Raw genomic sequence first — 16,011 nt, 5'->3', positions numbered from 1 at the left:
GTTGTCATCGAACCACCATTATGGTTCCACATGATCAAACCATCAGCACAATTTCCACCACCTAAAGCCGAGACCACCATTTTTATTAGTCCTCATCTTCGTGAAATCTTCATCATCTTAAACACACCATCGTGAACCCACTAGAACACTACCTGTGAAAAACCGCTGCAATCACCACCATCCTCCCTAAACCCGTCACCTAACCATCGTGGGTCATAACCACCATCGATTAAACGAACATCATCACCAACCACCTTCCTCACCGTTTGAACCACAACCTCCATCTCACTCTCTCTCTCTAACTCACTATATCTCTCTCATCTCCATTCTTTTTGTTTCGTGAACATCGATCACCACCACCATAACCTGCAAGCTGCTTAATCTACTTCCTTGCTGTTTATATCGAGAACACCCATAACCACATCATCATATTTAACTTATACCTAATACTACTGTGGTTAGGTTTCTAAGCTCAACAACCCCATGATCATCACCTGCATCTCCTTAAAACTCAAGAACTCACCGTCATGCTTCTGTTTACTGTTACAACAAATAAAGATGATTATGTAAGGACTGTCACGATGATACTGATAACTAGTATGATATCACGATAACGATTATAATTATGGTATGGTAATGATGGGAGGAAACGACGATTGAAAAGAGGATTATGATGATGAAATGTCGATGGTGATACAATGATGTTACGATGATGAGTAATGAGTGATGATAAGAATAATTGATTACCTGTGATGTTTCCTGGATGATTTAGGCTGTCGAAGGTCAAGAACCAGGAGACAACCGTTTTCTTTTTTTAATTGTTTCAATGGATCACGATTGTTGGGCTACAGGTTTACGGTTTTTAATTTGGGCCATTAATCGCTAAGCAGGCTATTAACATCTTAAGTCTTAGTAGGCTTAGATAAATCAACTATTGGGCTTTTTATATTTGGACCGAAGATGAGATGATGGTGCCACTACAGCCGATTTGATTTTGTGTCCATCTTTTCTGTTTAAAACAATCACGACATTAAAGGATTTAAAATCCTATCTACTCAGAAAGTGACAGGCAGAGTAATGGTGAAGGGTGTTGAGGTTAAGCTAGAGGTCGTGGGTTCAAACCTGGGCATGAACATTTTTTTTTTAAAGCTTGATACATTAAGGTAGTATTACTAGTATTATTATTGTAGTTATTATTATTATTATTATTATTATTATCATTATTACTAAAATTAACATTATTAGTAAAATTATTATCTTTATCATTATTAATAGTATTATCATAATTAGTATTATTATCAATCATTATTAATATTAGATATTATTATCAATATTATTTATTAATTTATTTATTTTTTAATAGAATAACTTATTTTTATTATTATTAAAATTATCATTTTTATTAAATTTACCATTTTATTAGAATTATCATTATTTTATCATCATTATTATTATCATTGATTTAGTAATCTTATAATAAACAATTGGTATTTATATAAAAAAATATATTTTTGCACATATCCCAACTATACTAATATTACATATTGATTTAAATAAAATGTTATTATTATAAAATATTAATTAAGTTATATATAATAGATAAGTACATTTTAATGTAATCATATATATAATTATCTAAAATATATAAAATAGTTATAATTAAACTATTTATTAAAACAACATACAAATTATAAAGTATATTAATATTAATATATATAACCTGTCTAATTGTTATTATATGTATTAATATATGTATAAATGATATAGGTTCGTGAATCCGAGGCCAACCCTGCATTGTTCAAATGTCGTCATATGTATTTTTACTACAAAATACAGTACTGTGAGTTTCATTTGCTCCCTTTTTAAATGCTTTTGCAATATATATTTTTGGGACTGAGAATACATGCGCTGCTTTTATAAATGTTTTACGAAATAGACACAAGTAATCGAAACTACATTCTATGGTTGAATTATCTAATCGAATATGCCCTTTTTATTAAGTCTGGTAATCTAAGAATCAGGGAACAGACACCCTAATTGACGCGAACTCTAAAGATAGATCTATCGGGCCCAACAAGCCCCATCCAAAGTACCGGATGCTTTAGTACTTCGAAATTTATATCATGTCCGAAGGAGGATCCCGGAATGATGGGGATATTCTTATATGTATATTGTGAATGTCGGTTACCAGGTGTTCAATCCATATGAATGATATTTTTGTCTCTATGCATGAGACGTATGTTTATAAGAAATGGAAATATGAAATCTTGTGGTCTATTAAAATTATGAAATGATTATTTAAGTTAAACTAATGAACTCACCAACCTTTTGGTTGACACTTTAAAGCATGTTTATTCTCAGGTACGAAAGAAATCTTCCGCTGTGCATTTGATCATTTAAAAGATATTACTTGGAGTCATTCATGACATATTTCAAAAGACGTTGCATTCGAGTCGTTGAGTTTATCAAGATCTTTATTAAGTCAATTATAGTTGAATATAATATGAAATGGTATGCATGTCTGTCAACTTTAGATGTAATGAAAGATTGTCTTTTCAAAACGAATGCAATGTTTGTAAAATGTATCATATAGAGGTCAAGCACCTCGCGATGTAATCAACTGTTGTGAATCGTTTATAATCGATATGGACTTCGTCCGGATGGATTAGGACGGGTCCTTTCAGGTAATCCTCCCAATATTTTGCTTCCTTGGCGGAAACACCATTGACCATAATAAACCTTGGTCGGTTGGTTGAGGATTCTCTTTTACTTAACCGTTTTATTATTTCCCCCACCGGTTCTATTTCTTCTTTCGGTTCCGATTCTTCTTCCGGTTCCGACTCTTCTTCTGGTTCCTCTTCGGGAACTTGTGAATCAGTTCACGAATCATTCCAATTTACATTTGACTCTTCATTATTATTAGGTGAGTCAATGGGACTTGTTCTAGAGGTAGACATCTATCACATAATATCAAACACGTTAAGAGATTAATATATCACATAATATTCATATGTTAAAAATATATAGTTTCCAACAAAAATGTTAAGCAATCATTTTTAAAGAAAACACGGTCGAAGTCCAGACTCACTAATGCATCCTAACAAACTCGATAAGACACACTAATGCAAATTTTCTGGTTCTCTAAGACCAACGCTCGGATACCAACTGAAATGTCCCGTTCTTATTGATTAAAAACGTTCCATATTAATTGATTTCGTTGCGAGGTTTTGACCTCTATATGAGACGTTTTTCAAAGACTGCATTCATTTTAAAACAAACCATAACCTTTATTTCATCAATAAAGGTTTAAAAAGCTTTACGTAGATTATCAAATAATGATAATCTAAACTATCCTGTTTACACACGACCATTACATAATGGTTTACAATACAAATATGTTACAACAAAATAAGTTTCTTGAATGCAGTTTTTACACAATATCATACAAGCATGGACTCCAAATCTCGTCCTTATTTAAGTATGCGACAGTGGAAGCTCTTAATAATCACCTGAGAATAAACATGCATAAAACGTCAACAAAAATATTGGTGAGTTATAGGTTTAACCTATATATATCAAATCATAATAATAGACCACAAGATTTCATATTTCAATACACATCCCATACATAGAGATAAAAATCATTCATATGGTGAACACCTGGTAACCGACATTAACAAGATGCATATATATAAGAATATCCCCATCATTCCGGGACACCCTTCGGATATGATATAAATTTCGAAGTACTAAAGCATCCGGTACTTTGGATGGGGTTTGTTAGGCCCAATAAATCTATCTTTAGGATTCGCGTCAATTAGGGTGTCTGTTCCCTAATTCTTAGATTACCAGACTTAATAAAAAGGGGCATATTCGATTTCGATAATTCAACCATAGAATGTAGTTTCACGTACTTGTGTCTATTTTGTAAATCATTTATAAAACCTGCATGTATTCTCATCCCAAAAATATTAGATTTTAAAAGTGAGACTATAACTCACTTTCACAGATTTTTACTTCGTCGGGAAGTAAGACTTGGCCACTGGTTAATTCACGAACCTATAACAATATATACATATATATCAAAGTATGTTTAAAATATATTTACAACACATTTAATATATTTTGATGTTTTAAGTTTATTAAGTCAGCTGTCCTCGTTAGTAACCTACAACTAGTTGTCCACAGTTAGATGTACAGAAATAAATCGATAAATATTATCTTGAATCAATCCACGACCCAGTGTATACGTATCTCAGTATTGATCACAACTCAAACTATATATATTTTGGAATCAACCTCAACCCTGTATAGCTAACTCCAACATTCACATATAGAGTGTCTATGGTTGTTCCGGAATATATATAGATGTGTCGACATGATAGGTCGAAACATTGTATACGTGTCTATGGTATCTCAAGATTACATAATATACAATACAAGTTGATTAAGTTATGGTTGGAATAGATTTGTTACCAATTTTCACGTAGCTAAAATGAGAAAAATTATCCAATCTTGTTTTACCCATAACTTCTTCATTTTAAATCCGTTTTGAGTGAATCAAATTGTTATGGTTTCATATTGAACTCTATTTTATGAATCTAAACAGAAAAAGTATAGGTTTATAGTTGGAAAAATAAGTTACAAGTCGTTTTTGTAAAGGTAGTCATTTCAGTCGAAAGAACGACGTCTAGATGACCATTTTAGAAAACATACTTCCACTTTGAGTTTAACTATAATTTTTGGATATAGTTTCATGTTCATATTAAAAATCATTTTCTCAGAATAACAACTTTTAAATCAAAGTTTATCATAGTTTTTAATTAACTAACCCAAAACAGCCCGCGGTGTTACTACGACATCGTAAATCCAGTTTTACGGTGTTTTTCGTGTTTCCAGGTTTTAAATCATTAAGTTAGCATATCATATAGATATAGAACATGTGTGTAGTTAATTTTAAAAGTCAAGTTAGAAGGATTAACTTTTGTTTGCGAACAAGTTTAGAATTAACTAAACTATGTTCTAGTGATTACGAGTTTAGACCTTCGAATAAGATAGTTTTATATATATGAATCGAATGATGTTATGAACATCATTACTACCTCAAGTTTAGTAGGTAAACCTACTGGAAGTGACAAGAAATGATCTAGCTTCAAAGGATCTTGGATGGCTTGAAAGTTCTTGAAGTAGGATCATGACACAAAAACAAGTTCAAGTAAGATTTTTACTCGAATTAAGATAGTTTATAGTTATAGAAATTGAATCAAAGTTTGAATATGAATATTACCTTGAATAAGAAAGATAACCTACTGTATATAACAAAGGTTTCTTGATCTTAGATGATTACTTGAAATGGATTAGAAAGCTTGGAAGTAAATTAGTAAACTTGAAGGGATTTTTGAAGTGTTCTTCCTATGATGATTATAGCTTGATTCTTGAAGTGATTTTTGATGAAGATGATGATTAACTACTGGAAAAATACGTTCATAATAGTGTGTGTGTGTTGAGAGAGAATTAGAAAGAGAATTGGAAGTGAAATGGAGTGAATGATGAGTGGTAATTGGTGAGTGGTGAGTGGGGTTAAAAGGAGTTCTAGTTAGTTGACTAGCTCATGGTAGAAGTTAAAATTGATTAGTCATACATGACATAATCAAGAGTGGAATCCCATGCTAGTTCCTATTGGTATATACTCATAGTAAGTACGTTTTGAAGCTGTGTATAATACGGGTAAGAATACGACTAGAATTCTTGATGAAAGAAAAGAATGGAAAAGTAACTGTAACCATTTTCATTAAGTATGAGTGTTTTGATATATGTCTTGAAGTCTTCCAAAAGTATTTTAATACATCTAAATACACTACATGTATATACATTTTAACTGAGTCGTTAAGTCATCGTTAGTCGTTACATGTAAGTGTTGTTTTGAAACCTTTAAGTTAACGATCTCAATTAATGTTGTTAACCCATTGTTTATTATATCTAATGAGATGTAAAATTATTATATTATAATGATATTATGATATATTAATATATCTTAATATGATATATATACATTTAAATGTCGTTACAACGATAATCGTTACATATATGTCTCGTTTCGAAATCCTTAAGTTAGTAGTCTTGTTTATATGTATATAACTCATTGTTAATATAATTATGGAGATACTTACTTATCATAATCTCATGTTAACCATATGTATATCCATATATATATCGTCATGTCGTTTTTACAAGTTTTAACGTTCGTGAATCGCCGGTCAACTTGGGTGGTCAATTGTCTATATGAAACATATTTCAATTAATCAAGTCTTAACAAGTTTGATTGCTTAACATGTTGGAAACATTTAATCATGTAAATATCAATCTCAATTAATATATATAAACATGGAAAAGTTCGGGTCACTACAGATTATACTCGAGGTACAGAATGAGATGTTGAGGCATGGATTGTTGATGGTACTGATGCTGTTATTGATGGTACTATTGGTGCCGTTGATGTTGCTGAAGCTGGTACGTTTTGCACCATGTTTTCCAAGGTTACAACTCGGGCGCGAAGCTCGTTGACTTATTACTCCGGAATGGTTGTCGGTAGGAACGAGCGAATGAATAAAGTTTTAGAATTTTTGATATTATATTATCATTGCGTGGTATCCTGTAAATGAGTGTGAAAATGGTGTTTCGGACAGGTTCGCCGGTAAGTGCTTCAGGTTCTTCACCAAGAGGTGAATTTGGTTGATGGAAAGGATCGCCTTCTTCGCGTCTCCATGGATTAAGTCGACTACGAACCCATCAGATGTATTGAGGATGACTAATTGGTTGATTCATTCTGGTTATACTGCTTTCTGAGTTCGAGTGGAAATCCATATCGGAATAGCTGTCGGAATAACTATCGGAATAACTATCGAAATCTGAGGGACTTGAACTGGTTTAGGGATTCATCCCGTACGATCAGATGAAGGATTTTCGATAAGAAATAGATTATAGGATATAGATTAGTACCATGCAGTACATAATTTACATATGCATATATAATACTAAAATCCCATAAGTTCGGAGGAATCTACGGAATGTGTCAGGCAAAGTTACAGTAACAGATACGCTAAGATATGAATTAGCAGATACGATAAGATACGAATCTTGTCTATACACTATTCATGCAATCATTGCAGTAAGATGTGTCTAGACTAAGAATGATAAACAGGTAATTTCCTAAGCATGATAAGCAGATGATTTTCGACTAGAAATGATAAGTAAAACTTTTGACATGCAGAAACGGTCGAAGTCCAGACTCACTAATGCCTCCTAACGACTTATCAGTTAGACACACTAATGCAGACCTGGTTCGCTAAGACCTCTGCTCTGATACCAACTGAAAGGACCCGTCCTAATCCATCCGGAAGAAGTCCATATCGATTATAAATGATTCACAACAGTTGGTTACATCGCGAGGTACTTGACCTCTATATGATACATTTTACAAACATTGCATTCGATTTTAAAAGACAATCTTTCTTTACAATGAAAGTTGACGACATGCATACCATTTCATAATATATCAAACTATAATTGACTTAATAATAATCTTGATGAACTCGACGACTCGAATGCAACGTCTTTTGAAATATGCCATGAATGACTCCAAGTAATATTTCGAAAATGAGCAAATGCACAGCGGAAGATTTCTTTCATACCTGAGAATAAACATGCTTTCAAGTGTCAACCAAAAGGTTGGTGAGTTCATTAGTTTAACATAAATAATCATTTCATAATTTTAATAGACCACAAGATTTCATATTTCCATTTCTCATAAACATACGTCCCATGCATAGAGACAAAAATATCATTCATATGGATTGAACACCTGGTAACCAACATTCACAATATGCATATAAGAATATCCCCATCATTCCGGGATCCTCCTTCGGACATGATATAAATTTCGAAGTACTAAAGCATCCGGTACTTTGGATGTGGCTTGTTGGGCCCAATAGATCTATCTTTAGAGTTCGCGTCAATTAGGGTGTCTGTTCCCTAATTCTTAGATTACCAGACTATATAGGGGCATATTTGATTTCGATCATTCAACCATATAATGTAGTTTCAATTACTTGTGTCTATTTCGTAAAACAGTTATAAAAACAGCGCATGTATTCTCAGTCCCAAAAATATATATTGCAAAAGCATTTAAAAGGGGATTATTGAAACTCACGCATATAAATATTGTAAAACAGTTAATAAAGCATTTGCATGTATTCTCAGCCCAAAAATGTAAAGAGTAAAAAGGGAATCAAATGAAACTCACCTAATGTATTTTGTAGTAAAAATACATAGAACGACATTGAACAAGTATAGGGTTGGCCTCAGATTCACGAACCTATATCAAGTATATATATATTAACACACGTAATAACAATTAACAAGTTTATTTATTAATATTTATAAATAAATAACTTAGTTATATCTAATTATATATTTTAAATAAGTACTTAATATTTATTTTAAATGCATATTAAAGTGCTCTAGTTAAAATATATATAATGTATTAAAGTTTATATACATGATTATATACTATAATGTATTAGAATTAATGTTTTCATACATATTTATTTTATTATCTATAATATATATTTTCATAAAAAGGTTTATTCGTTATCGTAATAATGATATTAATATTAATAATAATAATAAACATAATAAAAATAATAATACTACCTTAAGTATATAGCTCCCATGGTTAATTAATCAAAAAAAAAAAAAAAAATGTCGCTGCCAAGATTCGAACTCGCAACCTCTCGTCTATCCATTTCCTTCTAAAACCATTGCTCTGCCTGTTTCTATCTGTTATAATTATTAAATTAAATCTAATTAACTCGTGCTTTCCATTTCCTTCTTCTCCCACAACTGATCATAGCATTATCAAAGTTTACCATCATCATCTATATCATTCATAATCATTATCCAAGTATTATCATAATCGTCCGTTATCATCTTCTCGATCTCGTTCATCATAATATTCTAATCACCACATCATCTTTCATCATGTGTTCATGATGAATATCTCATCATCATCACGTCTATTGTTGTAACAGAATATCATGGTAGCAGTGTCGGCCCAAATCAGTTTAGTAAGCCCAAGGTCAAAACCTTAGTAGTTAAAAACTGACCCGATTGAAATAAAAAAAAATTATCGCGTGCTACTTGTCTGTCTCTGATTTCACTACCCTAATCCCACCAAAGACTAGCATAATCCCAATCTATTTATTTAAGCACCGGCCCACTTGTTCAATAGAATATGTTTAAGTGAAGGGGAAAACAACAGACCATCGGTGGCCACCCTTTCTTGTAATCATTCCTAATTCTTTTAAAAAAACTCAAGTGGGTTAGTTGATTAGGAAAAGGTGTCGGTCAGTTTTTAAAAGATACAATATGGTGGGGTTCGAATCATAAAGCAAAAGTGGAATGGAATATAGCAGTTACCGAAAAATAATGGAGCCACTACTACACCTTCGGTTCGGTTCATTAAATAACACATCATCATCATTCCCACATTTAAATAAACGTCTCACTAACACATCATCATCATTCCCACGTTTAAATAAACGTCTCACTAACACATCATCATCATGTATCATATTTATCATCTATCTTCTCGTATATAATAGTTGACGTAGTATCGGTCCAGTATGGTTGTAGCAGAAACAGTGTAAAAGGTGTAGTTGTGTCGAGAAGAAGAAACGGCAATAAATTAAATTAAATGGTGGTGATGACGGTAATCGTTGTAGTAAAAAGATGGTGCTGGTGTCGACTAAGGTTGATCACACAGAAATAAGAAACACAACTAGAAAGTTTTGATGGTTATATGAGTTTGTACACGGAGAAGAAATAGAAAAGATGGGTGTACGAAGAAGAAACAACAACAATGACATCGAAATACAAATGGGTTACGGAGGTGATGATCAAGTGATGGTATGTGAGTTAGAGATTTGATGGTGATGAAGGATATATGATGGTGTTGGTGTTTTGTGATTGTTTTCAAACGAAGTCAAGAGAAAGAAGAAAGAAAGTGAGGAATTGTAAGAACGGGTTTTGTTTTAATTTCTTTGTTTTCCACTTTCAATTAATGATAGTCGATGTATAAGGAAATGGTTGTACTCATTTGGTTTGTCTGTATTGATCAATGAGGTCGATAGATAACCAACTCTGACATAAAGGACATTCAAATTTCAATCAGGAAGAAAAGTAAATAAAGTTTATTTATTAAATTCATTAATTTGCACGAGTAATAGATATAGAATCGTTTTTAGGGATATAAACAAACTTCAGATACAGTTGTTAAGGATCTAAAACTGATTCAGAATAAAAAAGTAATAATACGTATTTATTTATAGTTACATATATAATATCGTATTTATATATGTATATATATATATATTTACATGTTCATGTATTTATATGCATATATATTTGTATTCTGAAAATGTATATGTATTTATATATAAGTATATCAGTATTTCCATCATTATATATATCGCTAAATATATGTATTTATATAAAGAAACAAAGTAACCCTAATTATATAACATTAGTTTTTAATATTAATCTTATTAATAATAATGAAACTAATAATGATAATAAGAATAATAAGAATAAGAATAAATGAGTGATAATAATATTGATAACAATGATAATGATTTTAATATGTTTCTTGATAATTAATGATAATAATAACAAAAATGATAATAATAATAATATTATTAGTGATAATAATAATAAATTGTATCATTTTCTAAATAATGATTTTAAAATAATAATAACAACATTTATATAACAAATTACATGTAGTAGGTTTTATATTAAAATAATAACATTCATAATTCTGATATTAATATTAATATTTATTTTAATGAAAGTAATAGTAACATTATTAATATAATAATTATATTTTAACTTGTAATTTCTTTTAATATTTTGATATTACAATTTATCAATTATGTACTATTTAATAATTATATCATAGATTACGTGATAACATTTATTAAATAATTAATTACAATATAATAATTATTGATAGAAATCCTTTTCATATAATATCATATATATAAATATTTATATAAATATATTCTTTTTAATAGTAACTTAATTATTCTATTTATTATATTTTTAATTCTGATTAACTAAAGGTATTTTATTGATTCAATGATATTACATATACTTATATTTATATTTATATATTTATATTTTTTTATTTACACACAATTGTTCGTGAATCGTCGGGAATAGTCAAAGGGTAATTGATGACATGAACACAGTTCAAAGTTTTTAAGACTTCAGTTTAACAGACTTTGCTTATCGTGTCGAAATCATAACCAGATTAAGTTTAAATTTGGTCGAAAATTCCCGGGTCATCACAATTTGGGGGTGTGACATGTCATGTTCCCAAACTCTGTGAAAAGTATGTCAAACATAACACGCAAGGGGATGGGTTGAGTGAGTGTTAGGGCAGGATCTGTATTAATCAGTGTGTACTATCTGATTATATACTAATATTTGGTGTGAGATGTTATGATAGTGCAGAAATGGCAAATAACGAGAATCATGCCGCTGACCCTAGAGCCCCCGGAACATTCAGAGCCCCAGATGAGGATGAGCATGTGTCATCGGAGTAAAAGACTCCTCAGGAAATCCTTGACTTACGGAGTCAACTGCTGGAGGCTCAACAACGAATAAACGAGCTTGAACAACAACAATAACAACAAGTGCAACCAAACCCTAATACAAAAGCAATGAACGCAGCGATACCTCCAACTCTATACCCACAATGTGGAAGATCTTCACAACAAAAATTTCCACAAACACAGTACCAATATCCGCTACCAAACCATATACCACCACAATTCAATCAACCCTTTCCAAACCAAATGATGTACCCGTTCCAAATGCCTATGTTTCAGTCCCCGGTGTATGAAGCCAAGAAGAAGTGTACATACAAACAGTTTCCTGACTGTAAACCTTCTGAGTTTAGTGGTCATACAAACCCTACCGTGACATAATGGCTGAGAGAAATCGAGCATGCTTTAGAGGCTTGTAAGTGTGAGCCTGAATTGAGAGTGATATATGTTAGCAGAATGTTGAAGGGTCAAGCAATGGAGTGGTGAGATTTAATCACCGCTTATCTTACCAAGGAGCAACTCAATCTGATAACCTGGAGCAATTTCATGCTAAGGTTTGTGAACAATACTGTTCAGAGTATGAGATGGAGAAATTGAAGACTGAGTTTTTAAGTATGAATATGACAGATGATATGTCAATCGATGATGTTTTTCGAGATTTAACCTCTAAGTTAAGGTTTGTTCAGTAGTGGGTACCAAATTAGAAGGATAAGGTGCAACATTTCGTGAAGGTGATTAAACCAGAATATAGAACGGTTGCTAGGTTTGCTCAAACTCTAGCGCGAGCTCATGAGATGGCTAAGGCTACTGAACGGGATGTTAAGGCTGCAAGAAGTGCGAGTGCTGGAAGTGAGTCTTTTGGGAGAATGTCAGAGAATGTGTCATATAGTCAATCAAGTCAGAAATCAAGTAGACATTCGGGTAATCGTGGTAAGAAGTCTGTTGATAATAAACAGCAAGGTAAATCGGGTATGAGTGGGTCAAGATCCAGTTCGAGAAATTAGTGTGTTGTTTGTAAGTCTACTCATGCCGGGCCGTATTCTCCAGTGACAAGGAGATTTTTGAAATGTGGAGTTTTAAGTCATGATACATTTAACTGTTCCTTTAAAGATAATGTGTGTTGGAGCTGCCACAAGGAAGGTCGTGAATTTGCTAGTTGCCCATCAGCGTCAAGAAGTGGTTCTGAGGCGGGGTCAGGGAAAAGGTCAACGTCCAAGGGGGGATCATCTGCCTCCACTGTCAGGCAGAAGAGAAAGATCCCTCTGGCGGCTGAAGCAAGAGCATTCCAAATGACGGTAGACGCTACAACTGCTACCGATGATGTCATAACTAGCATGTTCTTGGTTAACTCGTTGCCAGCTCGTGTATTGTTTGATTCAGGGGTGAATCATTCCTTTATGTCCTTAGGCTTTTGTGATAAGCTGAAGTTTTCTGTTAGGATATTAGATGAGCCTTTGAGAATAGAAGTAGTTGATGGTAAATCGGTTCCATGCACATCATATGTGTCTGGAGTTACCACTGATATTGACGGCCATCCTTTTCCTTTAACCTGTTTGCGGATGCCTATACCCAGTTTCGATGTAGTGGTAGGCATGAACTGGTTAAGTTCGAATAGATCTAGTATCAAGTGTCATAAGAAGATGATTTCCTTCCCTTTGGCCGATGGGTCTAGGGTGGTAGCTATGGGGAGCGCGGTGGTTTTAACTTCCCTATGGTTTCCCTAAGAAAAGCTCAGAAGGCGATCTCTAAAGGGTGTGATTCGTTCTTAGCCTATGTGATTGATGTTAAGAAAGAAAAGAGTCAGGTAACCAATATTCCAGTTGTGTCAGAATTCCCCGAAGTGTTTTCAGAGGATTTACCAGGATTACCTCGGTACGTGAAGTAGAGTATAAAATTGATTTGGTTCCAGGTGCTACACCAGTGGCAAAAGCTCCTTACATATTAGCTCCGTCGGAAATTCGAGAAATTATGTCTCAGATTCAGGAACTGTTAGATAAGGGGTTTATACGACCAAGTTCTTCGCCGTGGGGTGCTCCTGTTTTGTTTGTGAAAAAGAAAGACGGGACTCTGCGAATGTGTATAGATTATCGTGATCTGAACAAGAGAACAATAAAGAATAAGTATCCGCTACCGAGAACAGACGATTTATTCGATCAGTTACAGGGTGCTTCTTACTTATCAAAGATCGATTTACGTTCCGAGTATCATCAGGTACGTGTTGCAGCGACCGAAATACCGAAAACAACATTTAGAACCAGGTATGGTCACTATGAATTCTTGGTTATGCCATTCGGGTTAACAAACGCACTGGCAGTGTTTATGGATTTGATGAATAGAATGTGTCGCCAGTATCTCAATAAGTTTGTGATTGTTTTCATAGATGACATTTTAATATATTCGAAAACAGAAAGTGATCACGCTACGCATCTGAGGTTAGTGTTAGAACTTCTAAAACAAGAACAGTTATACGCAAAGTTCTCCAAATGTGAATTATGGTTGCAGGAAGTGCAATTTTTTGGTTACGTGGTTTGTGAACAAGGTATAAAAGTGGATTAGTCAAAGATAGAGGCAGTAATGAATTGGAACTCACCGAATACTCCGACAGAAATCAAAAGTTTTATGGGTTTAGCAGGTTATTATCGAAGATTTATCAAAGGCTTTTCGAAACTAGCGGGTCCTTTGAATAAGTTAACCAGAAAAGATGTTGCCTTTCAATGGACTGATGAACACGAAAAAGCTTTCCAGACTCTTAAACAGTTGTTATGTCAAGCGCCAGTTTTAGCTTTGCCAGAGGGATCAGATGATTTTGTAATATATTGTGATGCGTCACACACAGGTTTGGGTTGTGTTTCAATGCAGATAAATAAACTCATAACTTATGCTTCACGACAATTGAAAGATCGTGAACGAAACTACCCTACTCATGATTTAGTGTTAGTTGTAGTTATTTTTGCATTGAAACTTTGGAGACATTATCGGTATGGTACGCACTGTGAAATTTACACCGATCATAAGAGCCTTCATTATATCTTTTCGCAGAAAGAGTTGAATATGCGTCAACGTCGATGGCAAGAACTGATTAAAGACTATGATTGTGAGATTAAATATTATCCAGGTAAGGCAAATGTACTCATCAACAAAACTCATATAACCTTTATTGTAAAATAGTGTAACTTATGTTACCTTTTCGGAGCATTTGCTCATTAAAATATCATATTTCAAAAGTTCCAAAATGTATTTCCTTATCAAATTGGTTTCACAAAAGCATAGTATTATTTATAAGCCCCTAAAATTATCAGCTAGACCAACCATGATCAAAATTAAAGTTCAAGATGAGTACATGAATTAACCAGCAGCATTAACGGTCACACATTAGCCAAAATAAAAACATAATAAGCCCCTAAAATTATCAACTAGACTAACCATTATCAAATTAAAGTTCAAGATACCTGTCACACATTGAGATGTTTGGCCAATTATAAAAAGGGAAAATTCTTCAAAATGTCCTCATTTCGGTTTAACAATATGCCTTTAAAAACCGTAATTGCAAAAATGTCTCACGTCCACGCACCACGCATGATACATGCAGGTTCGTGTGTGATGCGTGTTACAGAGATAATCACCGAGACACCCTATTTTCATTGTAACACACACCAAACATGAGCGCAGTGTGTGGTGCGTGGGGTGAGTTGAAGCCGAACTTTAAATGATCATATCTTTCGATCAACAACTTCGATTTAGGCACTGTTTTGTGTGGTTGGTTTTGATGAATATCTCAGCAACACACATCACGCAATAGCTATCACGCATCACGCATGGTGCGTGATACGTGGACAAGGGCATTTTTGTAATTACGATTTTTTGAGGGCTATTGCTAAACACTTTTCGAAATGAGGATATTTTGACCAATTTCCTTTATAAAAAGATTTAACGCGTGTGATATTTTATCTAACTCAAATTAAGATGTTTGGCCGATCTAGAAAGAAGCTATTATCCAAAGGCTTTTAGCTTGGTGGTATCAAAAAGTCTTGCTAACTTTAAGGTTATGAATTCAAGTTTTCTGGTGGACAAATGAGAGTGTGTTACCCGTTAAAAATAATAAAAAGAAGCTATCGTTACCAAAACAAACGTAAATATAAATGTCTATTTTGTAAATAATATTTCAGAGCTTATTGTTTTTATAATATTTAGAATACTTATGTGACAAACAAAACTAAACTAGAGCTTACAAAAAAAAAAAAAAAAAAAAAAAAAAAAAAAAAAAATCAGCGTGACATAAGAGCATAGGGTATCTGTAGTCAATTTCACCGTCCATCACCGACGGTGCTTAAAAATGGATACC

The sequence above is a fragment of the Rutidosis leptorrhynchoides genome, chromosome 2, assembly GCF_046630445.1.
Source record: "Rutidosis leptorrhynchoides isolate AG116_Rl617_1_P2 chromosome 2, CSIRO_AGI_Rlap_v1, whole genome shotgun sequence".
Classification (NCBI taxonomy): Eukaryota; Viridiplantae; Streptophyta; class Magnoliopsida; order Asterales; family Asteraceae; genus Rutidosis; species Rutidosis leptorrhynchoides.
This window is presented reverse-complemented; position numbering follows the sequence as displayed.